Source organism: Mesoplodon mirus, assembly GCF_964341445.2.
Source record: "Mesoplodon mirus genome assembly, chromosome: 12".
NCBI lineage: Eukaryota > Metazoa > Chordata > Mammalia > Artiodactyla > Ziphiidae > Mesoplodon > Mesoplodon mirus.
Window position 1 is genome coordinate 14427970 of NC_138988.1, and position 26551 is coordinate 14454520.

Consider the following 26551-nt stretch of genomic DNA (forward strand, 5'->3'; position numbering starts at 1 on the left):
AAGAGAGTGACATTGACATATATACACTACCAAATTTAAAATAGATAGCTAGTGGGAAGCAGCCACAGCACAGGGAGATCAGCTCGGTGCTTTGTGACCACCTGGAAGGGTTGGATGTGGAGGGTGGGAGGGAGAAGCAAGAGGGAGGAGATTTGGGGATATATGTATACGTATAGCTGATTCACTCTGTTATAAAGCAGAAACTAACACACCACAGTAAAGCAATTATACTTCAATAAAGATGTAAAAAAAAAGTCATATAGTTGGATTTCAGCTTGTAGACTATGAAAATGTATGAAGGTTACTCTGGTATTCTTACCAAGTTTAAAATATGAATCTCTGAAACATTTAGAACATAAGACCTAGAGAATTTCATTAAGAGCCCATTGTATACTTCAAATGACACTTCATGTATTTGAAAGTGAATTAAGGCTCAGGCATTAGAGAAGTGCAAATCCATCCATAAATTATCTATGAATGCGGTAGTGCAAATGAATACTCAGACTTCGGTTATATTTAGAATCTTCAACAGTACAATCTAACATACAACCATGAAACAGAACACAGGAGCTTCCAAAATATATATCTATGTATAAAGTAATACTTTACACATCATTTTAGAACTGTTATTCTATATCTTGGGATTTCTCATCAAGATTGAAAATTCTTATTTTAATCTACATTAACTTTGGTTCTCTATGTATGGAATGTAGAAAAATGGTACTGATGAACCTAATGATAGGGCAGGAATAAAGATGCAGATGTTGAGAATGGACTTGAGGACACAGGGCGGGAAGGGGAGGCTGGGAGTAGTGAGAGAGTAGCACTGACATATATACACTACCAAATGTAAAATGGGTGTCTGGTGGGAAGCTGCTGCATAGCACGGGGATATCAGCTTGGTGCTTTATGACGAACTAGAGGGGTGGGATAGGGAGGGGGGAAGGAGGTTCAAGAGGGAGGGGATATGGGGATATGTGTGTGCATATAGCTGATTCACCTTGTTGTACAGCAGAAACAAAACACTGTGAAGCAATTATACTCCAATAACGATGTATAAAAAAATTGCCTATATTAAAACACAGAGATGCCAATGTTCTTGTTTACTTATGCGACCTTCACGATTGACACATACACACTCACAGAAATATAAATGAGCAAAAGTCTCTCTAAATATGTAGTTTATCATTTAGCCAGTTAAATCGATTAATTCATGGTTGAGTACATTTTCTAAATTCAACTGGATAGTCTAAGTTAAGAAGAGATACATTTTCAGACCTAGAAATGACTGTAAAGATTACAGTCTGCAATCCTCTCATTTTACACTATGTAAATTGTGCCCACGGAGGGACAGTGATTTAACATAACACCAAGCCAGAAGTACAATGCAGATGTTCATGTCCCAATTCAGCTTATACCTTCATGGATATAATTTATTTTCTGGTTAAGATTTTACTATTATTTATTTTATGTTTTGGGAGGTAACATTTATAAGTGAGTAAAAGTGACTTAAGGGTGAAACTGAATAACATCATGACTGTAGAAACAAAAACTGATAGTAAAATTATCTTTCTCACTTTAAAAGATCAGTGACAGTAATAATATTTATATCCCAACACCAGGCATTTGAGTAAAATATTATTTAACTATTAGCTAGATTCTAGAGCTTTATTATTAAACTGGCAGTTAGAACCTCCACTCTCTACAATAATTAGCCAACTTAATCACGAAAGTGATATTGCACCAGATTAGCGATGGTAAGGTATGTAATGTCATCTTACTGCTTTTATTATTGCCACAATGTATTTTCACTATTCTACCTATTCCCTCCATATACTGTAAATATATTATCATGTCATTCCAAATTCAGAAATTTTCAGTTCTCTTTTTAGCTCATGGCACTGCGTGATGCCATCCATGTTTATAGTTACTTGGTTCCAAACTACTTCAAAATTCAGACATGAAAAGGTGACATTTCTTACACATTAAGATAAACACTGCATTCCTTCTATTATGTCAGGGAATATGTTAGTCAAGTGTTATAATTTTAGCATTTTGCTTTTTATAATATTAATAGCTACACAATAAGTGTACTACTGAACTGTCAGGAATGATTTGTTACCAGATGTTAGCATAATTTGCCAGCTGTCAAATTTTATAATTTTTATTGGCCTAAAATGTGACACTTACCTTTCATGGTAAATCAAGATATATAACAGAACTTATTTGATATTACAGAAACTGAGGGAAAGACTGTGTGTGGCTTGAATTGGCCAGACACTCTGCACATGGTATTCCGAGTGCATTTTTTTGAGATAGATTGCAAAGTTTGTGCTTTGCTGGGTGCTTTTTATTCACTGTGTTTTGGGCAGAGCTAGACAACCTATAGGTCTTCAGTAATTCTAAGCTGGATGCAACAATAAAAATGTACTTTTAAAATGTTAGTTTCAGGGGGACCTTCAAGATGGCAGAGGAGTATGATGTGGAGATCACCTTCCTCCCCACAGAAATACATATACATGTGGAACAACTCCTATAGAACACCTACTGAACGCTGGAAGAAGCCTTCAGACTTCCCGAAAGGTAAGAAACTCCCCCACATACCTGGGTAGGGCAAAAGAGAAAAGGTAAAACAGAGACAAAAGAATAGGGACGGGACGTCCCCCGCACCAGTGGGAAGGAGTTGCGAAGGAGGAATTGTTTCCACAGACTAGGAAGCCTCTTCACTGGTGGAGACGGGGTGGGCAGGGGGGAAGCTTCAGAGCCACGGAGGAGAGCGCAGCAACGAGGTGCAGAGGGCAAAGTAGAGAGATTCCCGCACAGAGTATTGCTGCCGACTAGCACTCACCAGCCGGAGAGGCTTGTCTGCTCACCCGCCGGGGCAGGTGAGGGCTGGGAGCTGAGGCTTGGGCTTCGGAGGTCAGATCCCATGGAGAGGACTGGGGTTGGCTATGTGAACACAGCCTTAAGGGGTCAAGGGCACCACAGCTAGAAAGGAGGGAGTCCGGGAAAAAGTCTGGAACTGCCTAAGAGGCAAGAGACCATTGTTTCTGGGTGCACAAGGAGAGGGGATTCAGAGCACTGCCTAAATGAGCTCCAGAGATGGGTGCAAGGCACGGCTATCAGCGCGGACACCAGAGAGAGCATGAAATGCTAAGACTGCTGCTGCAGCCACTAAGAAGCGTGTGTGCAAGCACAGGTCACTATCCACACCTCCCCTCCCAGTAGCCTGTGCAGCCCGCCACTACCAGGGTCCTGCGATCCAGGGACAACTTCCTTGGGAGAACACATGGCGCACCTCAGGCTATTGCAATATCATGCTAGCCTCTGCAGCCACAGGCTCGCCCCATATTCCGTGCCCCCCACCCCCGGCCTGAGTGAGCCAGAGCCCACTAATAAGCTGCTCCTTTAACCACCTCTGATCTGGGAAACAAACAGATGCCAGAGGGCTACCTACATGCAGAGGCGGGGCCAAATCCAAAGCTGAACCCAAGGAGCTGGGTGAACAAAGAAGAGAAAGGGAAATTTCTCTGTGCAGCCTCAGGAGCAGTGGATTAGATCTCCACAGTGAACCTGATGTACCCTGCATCTGTGGAATACCTGAATAGACAATGAATCAACTCAAAATTCAGGTGGTGGACTTTGGGAGCAACTGGAGACTTGGGGTTTGCTTACTGCATCTAATTTGTTTCTGGTTTTATGTTAATCTTAGTTTAGTATTTAGAGCTTATTATCATTGGTTGATTTGTTTATTGACTTGCTTGCTCTCTTCCTTTTTTTCTTATATATATGTGTATATATATATATAGATTTTTTTTCTTTATCTCTTTTTGTGAGTGTGTACGTGTATGCTTCTTTGTGTGATTTTCCTGTATAGGTTTGCTTTTATCATTTGTGCTAGGGTTGTCTGTCCTTTTTTTTTTTTTTTAGTATAGTTTTTAGTGCTTGTTATCTTTGTTGGATTTGTTTATTGGTTTTGTTACTATCTTCTTTCTTTTTTTAAATTACATTTTTATTTTTTAATTTAACATTTTTAATTTTTTATTTTAATAACTTTATTTTATTTTATTTCTTTTCTCCCTTTTCTTGTGAGCCGTGTGGCTAACAGGGTTTTGGTGCTCCGGCCGGGTGTCAGGCCTGAGCCTCCGAGGTGGGAGAGCCGAGTTCAGGACATTGGTCCACAAGAGACCTCCCAGCCCCATGTAATATCAAATGACAAAAACTCTCCCGGAGATCTCCGTCTGAAAACTAAGATCCAGCACCACTCAATGACTAGCAAGCTCCAGTGGTGGACACCCCATGCCCAACAACTAGCAAGATAGGAACATAACCCCACCCATTAGTGGAGAGGCTTCCTAAAGTCATAATAAGTTCACAGACACCCCAAAACACACCACTGATGTGGTCCTGCCCACCAGAAAAAGAAGATCCAGCCTCATCCACCAGAACACAGGCACCAGTCCACTCCACCAGGAAGCCTACACAACCCACTGACCCAACCTTATGTACTGGGGGAGGACACTAAAAACAAAAGGAACTACAAACCTGCAGCCTGTGAAAACGAGACCCTAAATGCAATAAGTTAAGCAAAATGAGAAAACAGAGAAATATGCAGCAGATGAAGGAGCCAGGTAAAAACCTTACAGACCAAACAAATGAAGAGGAAATAGGCAGTCTACCTGAAAAAGAATTCAGAGTAATGACAGTAGAGATGATCTAAAATCTTGGAAATAGAATGGAGAAAATACAAGAAACATTTAACAAGGACCTAGAAGAACTACAGAGGAAACAAACAATGATCAACAACACAATAAATGAAATTAAAAATTCTCCAGAAGGAATTGATAGCAAATAACTGAGGCAGAAAAACGGATAAGTGACCTGGAAATAAAATAGTGGAAATAACTATCACAGACCAGAATAAAGAAAAAAGAATGTAAAGAATTGAGGACAGGCTCAGAGACACCTGGGACAACATTAAATGCACCAACATTGGAATTGAATTATAGGGGTCCCAGAAGAAGAAGAGAAAAAGAAACAGACTGAGAAAATATTTGAAGAGATTATAGTTGAAAACTTCCCTAATATGGGAAAGGAAATACTCAACTCCAGGAGGCACAGAGAGTCCCATACAGGGTAAATCCAAGGAGAAACATGCCAAGACATAATAAATTAAACTATCAAAAATTAAATACAAAGAAAAAATATTAAAAGCAGCAAGAGAAAGCAACAAATAACATACAAGGGAATCCCCATAAGGTCAACAGCTGAACTTTCAGCAGAAACTCTGCAAGTCAGAAGGGTGTGTCTGCACATATTTAAAGTGATGAAAGGGAAAAACCTACAACCAAGATTACTATACCCAGCAAGCATCTCATTCAGAGTCGATGGAGAAATTAAAACGTTTACAGACAAGCAAAAGCTAAGAGAATTCAGCACCACCAAACCAGCATTACAACAAATGCTAAAAGAACTTATCTAGGCAGGAAACATAAGAGAAGGAAAAGGCCTACAATAACAAACCCTAAACAATTAAGAAAATGGTAATAGGAACATATATATTGATAATTACCTTAAATGTAAATGGATAAAATGCTCCAAACAAAAGACACAGGCAGAATGGATACAAAAACAAGACTGGTATATATGCTGGCTACAAGAGACCAACTTCAGACCTAGGGACACATACAGGTTGAAAGTGAGGGGATGGAAAAAGATATCCCATGCAAATGGAAATCACAAGAAAGTGGGAGCAGCAATTCTCATATCAGACAATATAGAGTTTAAAATAAAGACTATTACAAGAGACAGAGAAGGACACTACATAATGATCAAAGGAGCTATCCAAGAAGAAGATACAACGATTATAAATATTTATGCATCCAACATAGGAGCAACTCAATACATAAGGCAAAATGCTAACAGCCATGAAAGGGGAAATCGACAGTAAAACAATCATAGTAGGGGACTTTAACACCCCACTTTCATGAATGGACAGATCATCCAAAATGAAAATATATAAGGAAACACAAGCTTTAAATGATACATTAAACGAGATGGACTTAAATGATATTTCTAGGACATTCCATCCAAAAACCACAGATTACACTTTCTTCTCAAGTGCTCATGGAACATTCTGCAGGATAGATCATATCTTGGGTCAAAAATCAAACCTTGGTAAATTTAAGAAAATTGAAATTGCATCAAGTATCTCTTCCTGACCACAACGCTATGAGACTAGATATCAATTACAGGAAAAAAATCTGTAAAAACTACAAACAAATGGAGGCAAAACAATACACTACTAAGTAACCAAGAAATCAATGAAGAAATGAAAGAAAAAAGAAAAATACCTAGAAACAACTGATAATGAAAACACGACAACCCAAAACCTATGGGATATAGCAAAAGCAGTTCTAAGAGTGAAGTTTCTAGCAATACAATCCTACCTCAGGAAACAAGAAAATTCTTAAATAAACACCTAACCTTACAACTAGAGCAAGTAGACAAAGAAGAAAGAAAGAAAGAAGAAGAAGGAAAAAAAACCCCCAAAGTTAGCAGAAGGAAACAAATCATGAAGATCAGATCACAAATAAATAAGAAATGAAGGAAACAATAGCAAAGATCAATAAAACTAAAAGCTGATTCTTTGAGAAGATAAACAAAATTGATAAACCATTAGCCAGAGTCATCAAGAAAATAAGGGAGAAGACTCAAATCAATAGAATTAGAAATGAAAAAGGAGAAGTAAGAACTGACACTGCAGAAATACAAGGGATCATGAGAGATAACTACAAGCATCTATATGCCAATAAAATGGACAATGTGGAAGAAATGCACAAACTCTTAGAGAAGCACAACCTGCCGAGACTGAACCAGAAAGAAATAGAAAAGATAAACAAACAAATCACTAGCACTGCAATTGAAATGTGATTAAAAATCTTCCAACAAACAAAAGCCCAGGAGCAGATGGCTTCACAAGTGAATTCTATCAAACATTTAGAGAGAAGCTAAAACCTATCCTTCTCAAACTCTTCCAAACTATAGCAGAAGGAGGAACACCCCCAAACTCATTCTACGAGTCCACCATCACTCTGATACCAAATCCAGGCAAAGATGTCACACAAAAAGAAAACTACAGGCCAACATCTCTGATGAATATAGATAGAAAAATCCTCAACAAAATACTAGCAAACAGAATCCAACAGTACATTAAAAGGATCATACGCCATGATCAAGCGGGGTTTATCCCAGGAATGCAAGGATTGTTCAATACATGCAAATCAATCAATGTGATAAACCATATTAATAAACTGAAGGAAAGAAAACATATGATCATCTCAATAGATGTAGAAAAAGCTTTTGACAAAATTCAACATCCATTTATGATAAAAACCCTCCAGAAACTAGGCAGAGAAGGAACTTATCTCAACATAATAAAGGCCATATACGAAAAACCCATAGTCAACATCGTTCTCAACGGTGAAAAACTGAAACCATTTCCACTAAGTTCAGGAGCAAGACAATGTTGCCCACTCTCACCACTCTTATTTAACACAGTTTTGGAAGTTTTAGCCACAGCAATCAGAGAAGAAAAATAAATATAAGGAATCCAAATTGGAAAAGAAGAAGTAAAACTGTCACTGTTTGCAGATGACATGATACTATACATAGAGAATCCTAAAGATCCTACCAGAAAACTACTAGGTCTACTCAATGAATCTGGTAATGTAGCAGGATACATTCCTATACACTAATGATGAAAAATCTGAAAAAGAAAATAAGGAAACACTCACGTTTACCATTGCAACAAAAAGAATAAATTACCTAGGAAGAAACCTACCTAAGGAGACAAAAGACCTGTATGCAGAACACTATAAGTATGGATGAAAGAAATTAAAGATGCTACAAACAGATGGAGAGATATACCATGTTCTCGGATTGGAAGGATCAACATTGTGAAAATGACTATATTACCCAAAACAATCTACAGATTCAATGCAATCCTTATCAAACTACCAATGGCATTTTTCACAGAACTAGAACAAAAAAGTTCACAATTTGTATGGAAACATAAAAGACCCCGAATAGCCAAAGCAATCTTGAGAAAGAAAAACGGAGCTGGAGGAATCATGCTCCCAAGTTCAGACTATACTACAAAGCTACGGTAATCAAGACAGTATGGTACTGGCACAAAAACAGAAATATAGATCAATGGAACAGGACAGAAAGCCCAGAGATAAACCCACGGACATATGGTTACCTTATCTTTGACAAAGGAGGCAAGAATATGCAATGGAGAAAACACAGCCTCTTTAATAACTGGTGCTGGGAAAACTGGACAGCTACATGTAAAAGAATGAAATCAGAACACTTCCTAACACTATATACAAAAATAAACTCAAAATGGATTAAAGACCTAAATGTAAGGCCAGACACTATAAAACTCTTAGAGGAAAACATAGGCAGAACACTCTATGACATAAATCACAGCAAGATCCTTTTTGATCCACCTCCTAGAGAAATGGAATAAAAAGAGAAATAAACAAAAGGGACCTAATGAAACTTAAAAGATTTTGCACAGCAAAGGAAATCATAAACAAGACAAAAAGACAGCCCTCAGAATGGGAGAAAATATTTGCAAACGAAGCAAGTGACAAAGGATTAATCTCCAAAATATGCAAGCAGCTCATGCAGCTTAATATCAAAAAAACAAACAATCGAATCCAAAAATGGTCAGAACATCTAAATAGACCATTTCTCCAGTGAAGATATACAGATTTCCAACCAACTCATAAAAGGATGCTCAACATCACTAATTATTAGAGAAATGCAAATCAAAACTACAGTGAGGTATCACCTCGCACCAGTCAGAATGGCCATCACCAAAAATCTATAAACAGTAAATGCTGGAGAGGGTGTGGAGAAAAGGGATCCCTCTTGCACTATTGGTGGGACTATAAATTGATACCGCCACTATGGACAACAGTATGGAGGTTCCTTAAAATACTAAAACTAGAATTACCATATGACCTAGCAATCCCATTATTGGGCATATACCCTGAGAAAACCATAATTCATAGAGAATCATGTAAAACAATGTTCATTTCAGCTCTGTTTACAATCGCCAGGACATGAACGCAACCTAAGTGTCCACTGACAGATGAATGGATAAAGATGATGTTGTATATATATATATACAATGGAATATTACTCAGCCATAAAAAGAAATGAAATTGAGTTATTTGTAGTGAGGTGGATGGACCTAGAGGCTGTCATACAGAGTGAAGTAAGTCAGAAAGAGAAAAACAAATACCATATGCTAAGACATATATATGGAATGTAAAAAAAAAAAAGGTTCTGAAGAACCTAGGGGCAGGGCAGGAATAAAGATGCAGACGTAGAGAATGGACTTGAGGACACCAGGAGGGGGAAGGGTAACCTGGGACAAAGTCAGAGAGTGGCATGGACAGATATACAGTACCAAATATACAACAGATAGCTAGTGGGAAGCAGCCGCATAGCACAAGGAGATCAGCTCTGTGCTTTGTGTCCATCTAGAGGGGTGGGATAGGGAGGGTGGAGGGAGATGGAAAAGGGAGGGCATATGGGGATATATGTATACGTATAGCTGATTCACTTTGTTATACAGCAGAAATTAACATGCCATCATAAAACAATTATACTCCAATAAAGATGTTAAAAAATAAATAAATAAAATAAATGTTAGTTTCTTTATTGAAATGTATTTAATCATGTTTCCATTGTCTGATAATCTCATGCAGGTGCAAAAATGGGAAAAATGATCCCTGAAAATGAATATGTATTAATGTTTCACTTTAAAATATTTACATTTTCTTTATCTATTATACACATAAGACTGAGTACTATAAATTCAGTCTGCCAATAACTTTTCCAGGCTGTATGAGGTAACCATCCTTGATACCATGAGTTATTACCGTAGGACTATACTACAAATCTGATTTGGTCAGTTCATTCTAGTGACTTGCAATCCAGTGGGGAAAACATCAACAACAGCCTCCAGTGTTATTGGATTCACTTCCATTACTTTTCAATACATTTTAAAATCTTCAGCCAGCTGTGTCTATGGCAAAGAAAGTGAAAAAAAAAGTTATCTATATCAAGCAACTTCCCAAATCTGAGATGTTTTATTTTTTTTTTCCATTTCATAGTCTGGGAAATTTTTAAAACATGTACAAAGTTCCATTAAGGTCACATTCAACAAAATCTTTGTTGACTTAGTAAACTTACTTTTGTTGGGAGACTTTTTTGATTATTGATTCTATCTAATTATTAGTGATTATTTTGTTTAGATTTTCTATTTTTTCTGAATTAAGTCTTAGAAGAGTATATGTTTCTAGAAATTTATCCACTCTTCAAGGTTGTCCAGTTTTTTGGCATGTACGTGTTCATAATAATCTCTTGATTCTCTGTATTTTGGTGGTATCAGTTGTAACTTTTCTTTCATTTCTGATTTTATTTGGGTCCTTTCTCTCTGTTTCTTGTTGGGTTTGGCTAAAGTTTTTTCAATTTTGTTTATTTTTTCCCAAACAAGCTGTTAGTTTCATTCATCTGTTTCAGTGGGTTTTTTTTTAAATTCTCTATTTCATTTATGTCCACTCTAATCTTTATTACTTCTTTTCTTCTACAGATATTAAGCTTTATTTGTTCTTTTCCTCTTTTCTTTAGGTGTAAGGTCAGATTTTTTATTTGAGATTTTTTTTCTTTTTTCTTGAGGTAGGCCTGTATGACTCTAAACCTCCCTCTTAGAACTGCTTTTGCTGCACCCCAAAGATTTTGGAACATTGTGTTTCCATTTTCATTTGTCTCAAGGTATTTGTTTAATTCCCCCCTGATTTCTTCATTGACCCATTTGTGGTATAAACAGCATGTTGTTTATCCTGCACATATTTGTGATTTCCAGTTTTCTTCCTGCAATTGATTTCTAGTTTCATACCATCGTGGTTGGAAAAGATGCTTGATATAATTTCAACCTTCTTATTTTTATTGAGACTTGTTTGGTCCCAACATGTGATCTATGCTGAAGAATATTTCATGTGCACTTGAAAACAATGTATATTCTACTGTTTTGGGGTGGAATGTTTGTATATATCTATTAAGTCAATCTGACCTAATGTGTTGTTTGAGGCCAATGTTTCCTTATTGATTTTCTGTTTGGATGTTCTATTCATTGATGTAAATGATGTGTTAAAGTCCCCTACTATTATTGTATTACTGTCAATTTCTATCTTTATGTCTGTTAATTGCTTTATCTATTCTTCTCCCTAGGTTAGTGAGCATCCTTATAACTATTAATTTGAACTCTTTATATGGTAAATTGCTTATCTCTGTTTCATTTAGTTCTTTTTCTGGGGTTTTGTTTTATTCTTTTATTTGTAGGGTATTCTCTTGTCTCCTCATTTTGCCTAACTCTCTGTTTCTACGTATTAAGTATATTAAGTATATCAGTCTCCCAGTCTTGAAAAAGCCACCTTATGTAGAGAAGGTGTCCCGTGGTGCCCAGCAGCAGAATCCTCCCTGGTCACCAGAGCCAGGTACTGCAGGGGTCCCCACTGTGTGGGCTGCATGTCTCCTCTTGTGGTTGAGCCGTGATTGCTGTAGGCATGTTAGTGGGTGGAATTTTTCCCCAGGCTGGCTGGGTGCATTGCTGTGCAGCAACTTCTGGATACACCCTGGTAAGTGGGGCTGGCCCCTGGCCCAGTTGGATGAGAGGTCCAGCTCTGAGTGCTGCCATTCCAGTGATGTGCAGACTTGTCCTCCAGAGTAGGAGCCACTTGAGAGGGGTTCTGGTGATGGTCATAGCAGCCCACCAGGTGGGACAGGGCAGGAGCCAGTTGGAGGGGCCAGTGGGGTGGGCTGGTTGAATGGACTGGGTCTTCAGGGGAAAACTGGGGTTGGGGCACATGCTGTTAGCTAGAATGACGAAGAGTGACAGAAAGGGCACCCACCAGAGATGAGCTAGTAAGCTGGGAGGACAGTAATAAAAGAAGAGTGTCCACCAGCACTTCCATGACTAGAGAAAGTATCACTGGATCCTGCCACTCCAGCACATGCCTTAAAATTAGTAACTGAATCTCCTTCTCATACAACCCAGGTGCTTTTCAAGCTCCTGCCTCTACACTGGGATTTGGAGCAAGTGAGTTTGTATGTGAGTCTTTCAAGAGAAGAGTCACAGTTTCTCACAGCCTTCTGACTCTCCTGGATGTAAGCCCCACTGTTCTATAAAGTCAGATGTTATGGGGTTTGTCTTTTCAGTGCAGGTACCTCAGGCTGGGAAGCCAGATGTGGAGGGATCTCTGCACTGGTGACATCCCTCCCACCTGTGGATCACTGCTGTAGGATGTGAGTTCTGACTATGCTACATCTCTGCCCCTCCTACCTATCTTGATGTGGCATTTTCTTTATAACCTTGGTTGTAGAAAATCTGTACTGCTAGTCTTTAAGTCATTCTCAGAGACAGGTATTCTATATGTAGTTATACTTTTGGTGTGTCCATAGGAGGAGGTGATTTGGACTGCCTCTCCCTCATTTTTAAAGGATTATTTTTTGGGGGGTGGGCAGATAATGAATGCTTTGTTCACAATCTTTTTTCTTTAGCACTTAACTATTTCATCCCACTTTCTTTTGGCCTCTGTGGTTTCTGAGAAAAAAATCTATGGTTAACCTTAGTCACTTCTCTTTTGCTAATTTCAAGATTTTTCTTTGTCTATGGCTTTTAACAGCTTAATTATGATGTGGTTAGGTGTGGATTTATTTAAGCTTATCCTATTTGGAATTCAATAAGCTCCCGTTTGTGCAGATTAAAGTTTTTCATCAATTTGAGACATTTTAAGATAAGATTCCTTCATATATTCTTTCTGCCTCCTTCTCTCATCTTCTGGGACTTCCATTATGCTTATGTTGGTATTCTAGATTGTATCCCAGAGATCTCCAAGGACTTGTTTATTTTCTATTTTTTCTGCTCTGCAGGCCAGATAATATCAATTAACCTCTACTGAAATTTGCTATTCTTTCTTTTGCCAGAAAAAAATCTGCTGTTGAGCCCCTCTAATGAATTTTTACCTCAGTTAATGTACTTTTCAAGTACATAATTTCTATCTGGTTCTTTTTAATTTTTTAAAAATAAGTTCTGTCTCTTTGTTGACATTTTCTGTTTGGTGAGGAATCATTCTCATACTCTCTTTTAGCTCTTTAGACATGGTTTCCTTTAGTGCCTTAAATTAGCATATTTAAAGTCTATAATAAGTCCAGTAGATGGGCTCTTCTGGAGTGGTTTCTGTTGATTACTTTTTCCTTGTATATCAAGTATGGTTTCTCATTTCTTTGCATTCCTCATATATTTTAGTTAAAACATGGATATTTTAAGTAATACAATGTGGCAGCTCTGAACACCAGAATCTGTCCCCTTACCAAGGTTTGTTGTTGTTGCTGTTTGTTGCTGCTGTTGTTGGTTTATTTAGTGACTTTCTTGAACTATTTTTGTGAAATTTTTGTCATATGTGGTCTCTGAAGTCTCTGTTCATATAGCCTAGTGGCCAACTAGTGATTGAACAGGTTTCCTTAAATGTCTGAAACTAATCAGTCTACCATCTTTGCCAGGTCCACATAGTATTTGTTGGGGGCAGACCATCAATGACAAGGTAGAGAGTTTACAATTCTGCCTTAGTCTTCACTTTTTGCTTTCACAGTTCCTCATGATCAGGCAGACACAGAAGTGTAGGCATTCTTGGGTCTTTTATGGGCATGTGCACAGTACTATACATGTACCTAGTCTACCAGCTCACCAGATATTTTGGAGCTTTTCGAAGACCTCTATGGATCTATCACTTCCCAACTTTTCCTTTACATGTTTGGTCAGCTTCTTGTTTGCTCCAACTGTTGTTACACCTCAGACAGCTGCAATGCTACTGATTGTTTTGATAAATGCCCTGGAAAAAAGTTAGTTGCAGTCAGTGAGTTCTGAGTCAGGTCAAATAATGACAAACTCTGTGAATAGTGGTTTCCAGGGAAATGTTATGAAAATTTTCATGAAATTTTCATGAAAAATCATGAAAATTTTCTGGGAATGGGACTCTGGGGAAACTCAAAACTGTTTACACTTTCTAGTGGCTGCTATGCTTCTGTTTTCCCTGACTATGATAATTGCAAGGTTGCTCATTTTTATGAGAGCCATACAGCAGGGGAGTGGGGGCTAAAATGACACAAAGCTCACTGTTATTACTAAGATTCGTCCATTTTTCTTGAGTGAATGCTCCTCATATTGCCACAAGCCTTTGGTTGATTTCCACAGTTGATTTTGACAATTTTTGCTAGTTCTCATTGCTTTAATGGATAAGTAGGTTTTGGGGGGGTGCATATTTTGCCTTTCGGGTTGACATAACTTCTCTGGGTGGTTCAATTTTAACCCATATGGCTTCATTTAGAGTGGTTGGGTCTGGAATATCCTCTTTCAAGTTGGTCTGTCATTTGGATTTACTATGACTTCTCTCTTCTTTTTTTTCTCATGTCTTTTCATGACCCAGAACCCTCTCTACATGGCTTAGGCCCTCCTCACAGTATGATGGCACCACAGTGTTTTATGCATGATGACATGCTTTTACAATACCAAGTCAAAAGCTGTCAGCCCTCTTAAATGAAATATAGTAATTTCTACCATAGTTTATTGGTTATATACAGTTACAGACTAGCTCAGACCCAAGAGACTCTACATTTTACTAGAAGAGCACCAAATAATTTGTGGTACTCCAAAAATTTGCCACATGCACGTTACCTATTTTATCTTCACAAAATTTTATGGAATACATATTGTGATTCTCACTTTACAAACACTAAAACTGAGACTAAGTTAAAATATACAGAAAGTATAAAGCAGTGATATGAATCTGTTATGTCATACTAACTCTAAAATTTGTGTCCTTCAGCGATTACATAAGCAGACAAGCATTTTTCCTAAATCTTTTTCACAGAACCATAGTAATTAGAAATTTTCTGAAAAAGAAAAGGGATGTGAAATAAAATATTTCAAAAGCAAAAATAAAAATCAGTATATTTGACACCCTTTTTAGAGACTTAAAATGTATATTTTCATATAAGGTTTTTCTCTGCGAAGTAAGGTTTGTGTAAATAACTGTTATTATACTCCGATGGAAAATTCAAGGAACACACTTTTGGGACAGACTTAGTAGATGATCACTCTTAATGCTTACTGAATCGACTCTAAGGCGGTCAATCATTAGCAAGTGTCACTGAAATTTCAAGGCTTGAGTAAATTGTTACATTTCTAGATAAGAAGTTGAATCATGTGCTTTAAACAAGGAGGTGGGTAGGATTATGTAGATACAGATATTGTTCATTTACCTAGTAAGTATAGCAGAGCTCAATTGTGGAAACGGGTTGTTTTATTTGGTGACAGGTACCATAGCATTTAAGAATATGGAGGTAAGACCACAACTGCCACTTTTCAGATGTTGGCTCCTCCTCTGAGGATAAGTATAGCATTTGCTAAATTGTTTACACTCTGTGCCTTTGATTCCTTAATGTGACAAGAGGGCAAAAATAATACTTTACTGAATTTTTAAAGTTGAAAGAGGAAATGCCTACAAAACTCTTGGCATATTGTAGGTAGTCATTAAGTTTATATGAGAGTAGTAATTACAAATTTGTGGTATTCAAAAGTCTAACAACAGTCTATTGTGTTTATAACACAATTAACCAGACACAGTAAAGTCAATAAACTAAACCCAGGACTTTTTTTAAGGCAGATCTCAACAAGTAAACACAGAGAATGGTAAAGTAGGTTCCTTGCTGGCCTTACACATTTTAAGATATGTTTCATAGATCAAGAGAATACAAATAACAAACACTGGAAAGGATGTGGAGAAAAGGGAACCCTCCTACACTGTAGGTGGGAATGTAAATTGGTGCAGCCACTGTGGAAAAAAGAATGGAGGTTTCTCAAAAGACTAAAAATAGAACTATCCTATGACTTAGCAATTCTACTCCTAGGTATATATATCCAAAAAAACCAAAAACACTAATTTAAAAAGATACATGCACCCCAATGTTCATAGCAGCAATATTTACAATTGTCAAGTCATGGAAACAACATGTGTCTATCGATAGGTGAATGGATAAAGAAGCTGTGGTACATATGCACAATTAAATACCACTCAGCCATGAAAAAGAATGAAATTTTGCCATTTGCAGCAACATGGATGGACCTGAAAATTATGCTAAGTGAAATAAGTCAGACAGAGAAAGATAAATACTATATGAGATTGCTTACATGTGGAACCTAAAAAATACAAAAAAAAAAAACACCCCAAACCCAAAAACAGTGAATATAACATAAAAGAAGCAGACCACAGGTATACAGAACAAACTAGTAGTTACCAGTGGGGAGGGGGTGGAGGGGCATTATAAGGGTGGGGGAGTGGGAGGTACAAACTATTGGGTATAACAGGATAGGCTCAAGAATGTATTGTACAACACAGAAAACATATCCAATATTTTATAATAACTGTAAATGGAAAGTAACCTTTAAAAATTGTATAAAAATTATAAAATATTAAAAGAAATGGGGGGAAAAAGCCTTTTGATCACTACTTTTCTTAGTGATAAGTCTCAGAAATTTCTGTCATTGTATTCACATAATTTTTCTTCCTATCATTAAATATTGATTTAATGTATTTTCTAAAAAAAAAGAGCTGCTTCCTTGCATGTCTACAGGGATAAATTGAAGAGTTGAAATGACAGAATAGAGTGGACTTTTTTCATATTTATAATACCCATATAAGTCTCAGGTTGTGTTCAGACTAATCAAGTGTTTTTCTTTTTTTAAAAAAAATCCAATATAGATTGAATTTATTCACACCTAAAATATATTATTGAAAAAAGAAGGATAAGTTGCAAACTAATATGGACATGTCATTTTCAATAAGAAATAAAAGATATATATTAAAATCTGGAGAAATATGCATCAAACTATTCAAAGTGTTGTGTCTTTGTGGGTAATTGCATAAAATTCCCTCTGCTATATATTTCTGAGGTATTTATGTTTTTAACAATTATGTGGATACTTTTGTAAGTTCATAAGAAAACGTTGATTTTAAAAATTGAATTTGTTCAGTTAACGAACAATTTAGAAAAAAATTAAAATTGAATTGCATGAATTCAGATATTAGCTAGCTGCACCCTCCAAATGCCCAAATAACTCCTCTGGTTAAATCCAAATGTTTTTTCCAAGACTTTGAGAATAAAAGCATACTGTTTGTCTGATTATTAAAGAATACATTTTAAATTTCATCTTTATTATTATATACAATTGGAAATATAGACACCTCAAAATAACCATATTTAAAAATTTGTTAGTAAATATTTTGTAAATCACATGCCTCTTGGGAATAATTAGGCAATATAAAGTTTCTTTAGTTAGGAAACATGGTGTAGTGCCTTCGAATAAAGATAATTCAAGTAACTGGTGGAAATGTTTATTATTTTAAACATTAAGTTGAGAAACTTATATTTGCCTATTTCCTACACACAAATGGTTATGGACTAACAGAAATGAAAGAGAACTGCTTAAGACAATTGGTTGAGTTCTAAAAAATTTGTCTGAAAATGATCCATTTGCCCCTAAATATTAAAGGCTTATGAATTCAACAATTTAGCAATTTTGCTTCAATTAAATGAGCTTGCAAATTTGCATGTCATTTTAATTCATGTCAGAAATGCTCGTGATTATGAAAGTTTAAAAAAATCCAGTGACAAAATAGTATTTGGAACATCAAACACATTTATTGCTTGCAATAAAAATATGACATCATATAAAATGCAGTGAATATATTAAAAAGGCATCATATTTATTATAATGATTAAAATAGCAAAAGCTTAATAACTAATAAACCCTGACAGAACTTTGTTTTCCAATAAATTTTTTGATAAAAGGTAATTTTGACAAGAATGTTCTCCATGAAATACCTATGATGACAGCTATTTATTGTATTTAGTAAGTGATGAAAAATACATTTTCTATACATAAGTAGCTTAAATATGCACTCTGTGACCCTCTTGAGAAATTTTAGCCAAGTCCAATTAAAGGTTTCTAATTAAAATTGTGTAGATAGGAAGGAAATTAATGGCTTCATTTGAACTATTTATTTCATCATCAAGCGTACTGGATATAATTGCAAGGCCAAGAAGAAATCATCAAAATTATTCTTTACCCTGTTGATTTCCTGTTATATCACTTCATTTCAGAACCTTCATTTTTCCAACTTTAAAGGAAAACAGAAATAGCTAAATATAAGACGTTAACCTAGGAGCCTATTTTTCTCCATCATTATTAACTAGAGACAACATGTATTGAACAAAATAAAGGTTAAGTTTCAATTAAGCATTCTAAATATATTTAGTGAGATATTGGAAAAGTTCATAATGCTTCTACCTACACAATTTACCAAAAGCCCTGAATAAAGTAAATTATAACAGAAGCCAAAAGAGTGCTCAGATGCCTTACTGAATCATGTGGCTTTCCATGGTGAATTATGATTGCCCTTATGTTAAATAGTTGTTTCCAGGAGAGGAAAAAAATATGTACTCAAAAAATAAATAAATAAATAAAACTGTTTCATAATTGTCGCCAACATTGCAGACAAAGTCTTTGAGGGAATGGCTGAAAGTAAAACCTCATACCTACTGACTTTCTCCTCCCCGGATTCATATGCTGTTTCCAGAGGCTAAAACTATGTGGAACCAGGTCACCAACTTGTTACATTCAAGTCCATTTTTGCAGCTAGCGTACTAAAGGTTTATTTGTTGCCAAAACTGGAGGGATTAATCTATGGCTTTAAAATCAGAACAAAAACTCAGTACTAAAATACAGATTGAGGAGGACAATTTTCTAAAGAGGAAATGGAGATCATCCCATGGTCTTGGAGGGAACCATCGTTTCTCTCTGCTTCTCTACTTCTGAGAAAGATACTGGACAATGGCTTGAGCACAATTTTCTGATTCCTAACTGTGAGAATTGTCTTGGCACATTTTTTTTTTTTCCAACTAAACACGTCATGGTCTGAAATAGGTGTTGGGAGCTCAGCTGCCACTCATGGAGTGCTGTGTAAAGGCTTCATTAACATAATAGTTTCTGAAACCCTGGCTGAGCAAAGACCCTCCCCCAGGTTGCTTTAGGTCTGTGTCTCTGCCACTCCCGAAATTTCACAACTCAGTAATTTTGGTAAAAATATCCAACAATTTAGTGAGAAAAAATGATACAGAGAGTTATTTGGCATCATGTATTTGTTCAACTTCCTCTCTCACTCTGAGGAAGGTTCTGTGATTATCATTTTAGGTGTGTGCAAACTAAGTTTGGAGAAGTTAAGTCACTCACCTAAAATCACATAAGTAATCAGAATGACAGCCAGTAATCTAACCCCCTACAAGTCTAATTTTAATACCTACCCTCTGCTCAATATATTTTATTGCCATAATTAAAAGCAATTTGTGTGTGTGTGTGAGAGAGAGAGTTTTTTTCTCTTCCTCATGTTTGGAACAATTTACTTTTTATAACAACATCTATCTTTATGATTTAGGGAATTTAACTTTTAGAAAATGTGTTTATACTTGGAATCCTTGAGTCACCAGCTTTCAAAGATATCTGTTTAGATGTGGCAATTAATGCTCTAACACACTGTGGTGGATTTATATTTTGTCAACTTAGCCAACCCGGAACAATGTTTTCCAGATTCTCTCATATATATATATAGTATCTGGTTAACCTGGGCTGAAAGACACAATTTACATGAGATTTGAAAGGTGGAAGTTCAGGAAGCAGATGTATTATATATAGTGTGTATATATATAAATATGTATATATGTATATTTTAATTGACTTTATTTTTTAGAGCTGCTTTAGGTTCACAGCAAAATTGAGTGAAAAGAAGAGATTTCCCCCAATACCCTTACCCCAATACATGCATAGCTCCTACACCACTAACAACATACTGCCCTGGAGTGGTACATTTATTGAAATTGATGAATCTACATTGACACACAAATACCACCCAGAGTTCACAACATACATTAGGGTTCACTCTTTGAGTTATACATTCTATGATTTTGGACAAAAGTATAGTGACGTGTATTGAGCAGTATAGTATCCTACAGGGTAGTTTCACTGCCTAAAAATCCTCCACGGTTCACCTATATGTCACTCTCTCCCCACTAACCCTTGGCAACCACTGATTTTTATTTTTTTTTACTGTCTCTATAAGTTGCCTCCACATATTTTTTACACTCAGATAGTTGGTGCAGGGTATGAGGATTGTTATAGCTCTCACAAGCTGTAGCATCTTTTCTATCTCACTTTCTGGAGTGGGACAGAAGCAGGATTCAGCTGCTTCAGTTTGTGCCATATTGCCTCCTTCAGATTCTCTGACTCCTGGGACAGGTGTGTGTTTAGTTCTGAGAAGGCGGGCAGCAGTTTCTCCTCTTTACAAAGTTGGAGCTCGGAGCTGGTGAGAGCCTCATATTGGTCTCAGTCTATCCTTACAGTCGCCTGTTTGTCCATGCTTTTCCTACATCATGTCTTTCTTTTCTCCCAAACTGCCTGCCCTGTGGATTTTAGACCCTAGCACCACACACAGAGGCAACAGTTTTACATAGACTTTTTAACCAGCTCTCACAACTGAAGAACATAAGATCAAATCCATATAATAAATCTCCTATTGAATGGAGTGGGGGTGGAAGAGGAGAAAGAGAGAGAGCTCTCCCCCAGTGATTTCACTTCCCTGATTGTTCCTTGATTTATACAATGTTTATTCATCTCCCCCTTCCCCATCCTCACCTCCACCATTTATTTTGGTTGGTTTTGTCACTATTCTTGTTTGATCTATACATACAACTGATTATTTTCTATTTAGCTTATTCCTCTCGGAGGATTCAATTATTTGTACGTTGATTCTCCTTCATCTTCTATTTCTGTTATTTTTTTCTCTAACACTGTAAGCATGCCTTCTTTTCAATTTTATTTCATTCTGTTTTCTGAAGTTGACCTTATTTATTCTTCCTATGTTTTGGAGTGCTTTTCATTTTGGTCCTTCCAATGTGACTTTTGCTTTCATAATGTTACTGTTTATGTCTTTCATTTCACTAATCCCTTTCAGCTTACTTTTTATTTTCTAATTCTGTTGTGCTTTTTCCTCTCCTTTGAACACTCTGAAATTCTAATTTTCATCATTTTTCAGATACTTTAAGTCATATTTATATTCATAACATAATTTAAATCTGCTTTGCTACATACACTTCATGATTTGAATTGCTTTTCTCCCATCAGCTTTTCATGTAAGGAAACTTACATAGTTTCTTTGTATTCATTGTGGTGGTTACTCATTTTTACATGGGAGTACTTTTTTTTTCTGGACCAGATGATTTTTGAATAATGTCAGGGAGTATGTGGGAATGTGAGTTAGATCAGCATCTTGGATTTTAGTCTATTATTTCAAACACATTCTCAGAAATAATCTATTCCATAATATATCTCTAGTCAGGCCTTGGTCAGAGTGCAACCTGATTTGTTAAAGGTCCTTCTCCTGATTTAGACTGATTGCCATCCACTTTTAATTGGCACACTGTCACACTGATATTCTGATTCCTGCCATGTTGTCTTGTCTTATCTATGCTTCCTCACTTGGCCCTTGACACTTCCATACTATGGTGTTTTGGAGGGCAGAGTTAAGGAAGACTCTAACAGTACAATTAGTACTTTGATATTCAGTGAAAGGAATTTCTTTTCCTCCTAAAGATGGGAAATATACTTTGGGAGAACTCTGAAGAGTTGGTCTGAAATATTCACAAATAAAATCACGGTATTTTTCCTTGTCTAGTTGTAATTTTCAAAGCATTTTTAGCCTTCTCTTGATTGTGATTCAGCATTATTTTTATTTTTAATTTTATGGAAAATCTCATTTACTTTTGATTTTTCTTCTCCTTTGTCCTTTTTATTATCAGTTGTTTTGAAAGATGAAAGCTAGAGAGAGATTTTCTTTACTTAAAAGCAGTTATTTAAGTCCTTTAAACAGCAGTTTCTGCTCCTTTGAACCCAATTAGTATGAAAACCAACAAAAAATTAGGAGCTCAAACTACAAGAGATGAGACTCTGAAATCAAAGGTTATGATATGCCTGGAGATAAACTGCTTGACATGTCTAGAGCCTCATTTCATACTTCAGATTGTTGGCTAGGATCCTGCTTTCATCCAACCCAAACACATGGCTACTAAACTGGTCCATCACAGAGTAGTTCATGGGGACCTGAACCAAGTGAGGATGTTGCCATCACCCTGAGGGATATCAGTGTCTGGAATCTTCTGTTCACATATCTTATGAATTTCATCATTACACCTTGAAGATTTACACCAGTACGAGTTGGACAGAACTTTGCCAATTGGAAATTGTGACTTAGCCTGCTTGTCAGCATCTTTGAAGAGACCAATTCTATAGCCAAGTTGTGTCACTTAGTTCTGGTCTATTCACTCCTCCCTGACTTCATCAGCTATTTTCTGAGGTTCCTGGAATGTCCTGCATTAAACCTAAGCAAGCTATATCAACCCTACTGTAATGGGGAAAATCAGTATCAGAGTTATAATCTTTTTTTTTTTTTTTGCAGTATGCGGGCCTCCCACTGTTGTGGCCTCTCCCGTTGCAGAGCACAGGCTCCGGATGCGCAGGCTCAGCGGCCATGACTCACGGGCCTAGCCGCTCCGCAGCATGTGGGATCTTCCCGGACCAGGGCACGAACTCGTGTCCCCTGCATCAGCAGGCGGACTCTCAACCACTGCGCCACCAGGGAAGCCCCCAGAGTTATAATCTTATATACAATAATAGACACCAGGTGGACAGCAAATTCTCTACTGCAACAGTGTCACTCCTGATGAGAAGAAAAATGAAAGTGATTAAGTCCAGTTTGCTATCCTTTGGTACAAATCAATTCAGCTATATCGTTTCTCATGAAAAGCTTAGGCATCAAATCTCTTCTACAATGTTACTGGCTAACCTAGTCCCTTGTAACTCCAGTATTACAATTGCCTCTTTTTTCTTTCTAGATATAAGGATAATACGATAGAGGACTTTAATCAGTAAATCTCATTTGCTTATAAAAGCATTTGAATGGCATTACATTGTTTGTATACACTCACATATATTATCCTATATAATCTGATTTAATGGAGAACTCTCTGAAGCACACAATGCTTACATGCTCACGATAAGCCTTATGGGAAGCTCAGAGAGGATTTCCATTAGCTTATTTAATGTGTAACTATTTCAGTGAGAAAGAATGCTGTGACAATATATACACTTGTCCATTACTGTGAATTAAAAATAATTATTATTATTTACTAGGATAAGTGATAAACCTGATATTCAAGTTCTGATTCTGCCATATGTTATACAGGTGATTTTGCATAATTTATCTAATTTCTCATCCCAAGTTTCTTTCAGTTAGTATCTCCTGACTCAAGGGTTGTATCAGTCATTAAAGGAGAATGCTTTGTTTAAAGAATAACCATGTATTATTTAGCATGTGTAAATCAAACAGCTTGAGAAAGTCAGAAAGTCTTCATGGAGGAGGTGCTATATGAGCCAGATCTTGGAGGATCAGTATGTATCCAAATGTAGAACTGTAGAAAGGGGATTGCAGAGAGAAGCGTATGTGCAAAGACATAAAAGAGTGATAAGAATGGATAAATTGGAAAATTAAACAATTGGGTGTGAATTAATTAGACTGTAGTGTATATTCAGAAGGAATGAGGAGGTAGAGATTGGAGAAGTAGAGGGTCATAATGATACCTTACCCCATGTTTATTGTTTTAGGTGATTTTACAGATTGTGCTCAAATGTTATTCTATTTTTAATTCATTAGTTTTGTATTGAGTCACTTGCATAATTGCAATCTGGTGATTTGTGTGTGTTTTTTTATGTGTGTGTGTTTTATTGTTCTACAGTTGGTACTTTTGTTTGGTACAATTCAAAGATGTAGAAGGAATACTGTAGCTAAGTAGCTCTATGCACTATATAGTTGGATCTTGCATTCTCCCTTAAAAAAACAAACAAAAAAACAATCTAATAATCTCTGCCTTTTAATTGGGGTATTTTGACTATTTACATTTACTGTGATTATTGACAAAGTTTGGTTTCAATATAACATCTTGCTATTTGTTTTCTATTTATGACATCTGTTATTACCCCATTTTTTCTCTTTTATTGCTTTCTTTTGGGTTAAGTATGGTTTTAATAATTTCATTTTACTTCTTTCGTTAGTGGTTGTTTTAGAGATGACAGTATACATTTTTAATATCATAAGTCTATTTTAAGTGATATTATACCACTTCAGTATATTAAAAAAATACAAAGGTATACTTACTTTACCATCTTTTGCACTAGCTTTTATATTTTACTTCCACATGTATTATAAACTACACTATGTATTGTTACTATTTTTGCTTTAATCAGTCATTTTTAAATACTCTTTAAAAATAGGAAAAATATTATATATTTACATACAAATTTCCCATTTCCTTTGCTTTACATTCCTCTGTGAAGATCTGGCTTTCTATATGACATCATTTCCCTTCTGCCTCTAGGATTTACTTTAACATTTCTTTGGTGTAGGTCTGCTGGTGATGAATGCTTTCTGCATATTTATGCCTGAGGAGTCCTTATTTTGTCTTCATTTCTGAAAGATATTCCTGCTCTGTATAGATTTCTACAGTGATAGACTTCTCTTTCAGTACATACTTGGAATATGCAGCTCTAATGTCTTCTGGATTGCTTTGTTTCCTATGAGAATTCTTCTGCCATTCTTATCTTTGCTCCTCTGTATGTAATGTATCTTTTTCTTTCCCCCCTCAGACTGCTAATAATATATTCTCTTTAACATTAGCTCCCAGAAATTTGATTCTGATATGCCTTGGTATAATTTTCTTTATATACTGTGTGCTTGGGGATGGTTGTGATTCTTAGATCTATGTCTAATTTTTATAAAATTTAAAAAAAAGCAATAAATCTTCAAATATTTTTTTCTGTTGCTCCTTCTCCCTATTCTCCTTCAGGATCACAATTACATGTACATTAGGCCATTTGAAGCTATACCACAGGTCAATGATGGTCTCATTATTTTATTTTAATTTTTTCTGTTTCATTTTATTATTTTTTAAAATTTTTATTATTTATTTAATTTATTTTAGGCTGTGTCAGGTCTTAGTTGTAGCATGTGGGGTCTTTCATTGCGGTGCAAGGGCTTCTCTCTAGTTTGGGCACGCGCGCTCCAGGGCTCTGTAGTTTATAGCACATGGGCTCTCTCACTGAGGTGAGCAAGCTCAACAGTTGTGGCGTGTGGGCTTAGTTGCCATATGGCATGTGGGATCTTAGTTCCCTGACCAGGGATCAAACCCAAGTCCCCCGCATTGTAAGGTGGATTCTTTACCACTGGACCACAAGGAAAGTCTCCTGTTTCATTTTCAATAGTGTCTGTTTCTATGTCTACAATTTCACCAATCTATTAATCTCTTACTGGTCCTTCTTAGCATTCTAGCTTCATTTCCTAAACTCTGGGCATCCACTGGGCTCTGACTTAGTTTCTTCCTCCTCTACTGCTACCTAGAAACACTCTCCACATAGTAAACTGCTACATTGTAGGACTCACTTCACTTGTTTCCACTCTCTCCAGGAGCTGCTGCCCTGTACTGCACAAAGCTCAATGCTGGAAACAATTATCTCACATTTTGTCAATTTTTTTAGTTGTTTGTGGTGGAAGGGTAAATACCTTGACTGGAAGTGGAAGTACTATTTTAAACCCATTTAATATAAATAAACAAGTTGGTTAACAGTAAAAGAATGGAAAAACAGACACCGTCCCTACATTAATTGATACAAAACTGGAGGACCCTATGTTGATGTCAGAGCAAATAGATTTCAGAACAAAGAATATTACCTAGAATAAAGAGGGTTATTGTTTGATGATGAAAAAATCAATTCAATACAATAATGTAGCAATTGAAACATTTATTTTGGTTGGAAACAACCCAAATTTCCATCAACAGTGAATGGGTAAACAAATTATGTTGTGGGATATTATTCAGCAACAAATATAAATGAACTATTGATACATGCAACAACATGGATGGATTTCAAAATAATTATGTTGAGTGTAAAAAGCCAGGCCAAAAAACCCTACATACTCTATGATCCCATTTATATGAAGTTCTAGAAATGAAAATTAATCTTCAGTGACAGAAAACACAGCAGTATTTGTCTGATGATGTGTGGGTAGCGGAAGTCGGAGGGAATGACAAAGTGGCAGTGGGGGAAGGGTGACTATTATGTTCATTATCTTGATCGCAGTGATGATTTATGTCTGTATACATATATCAAAACTCATCAAAATGTACACTTTATATTGGACCCCTATATTGTTAATTACACCTCAATAAACCTGAACAAAAATGTAAAACAGAT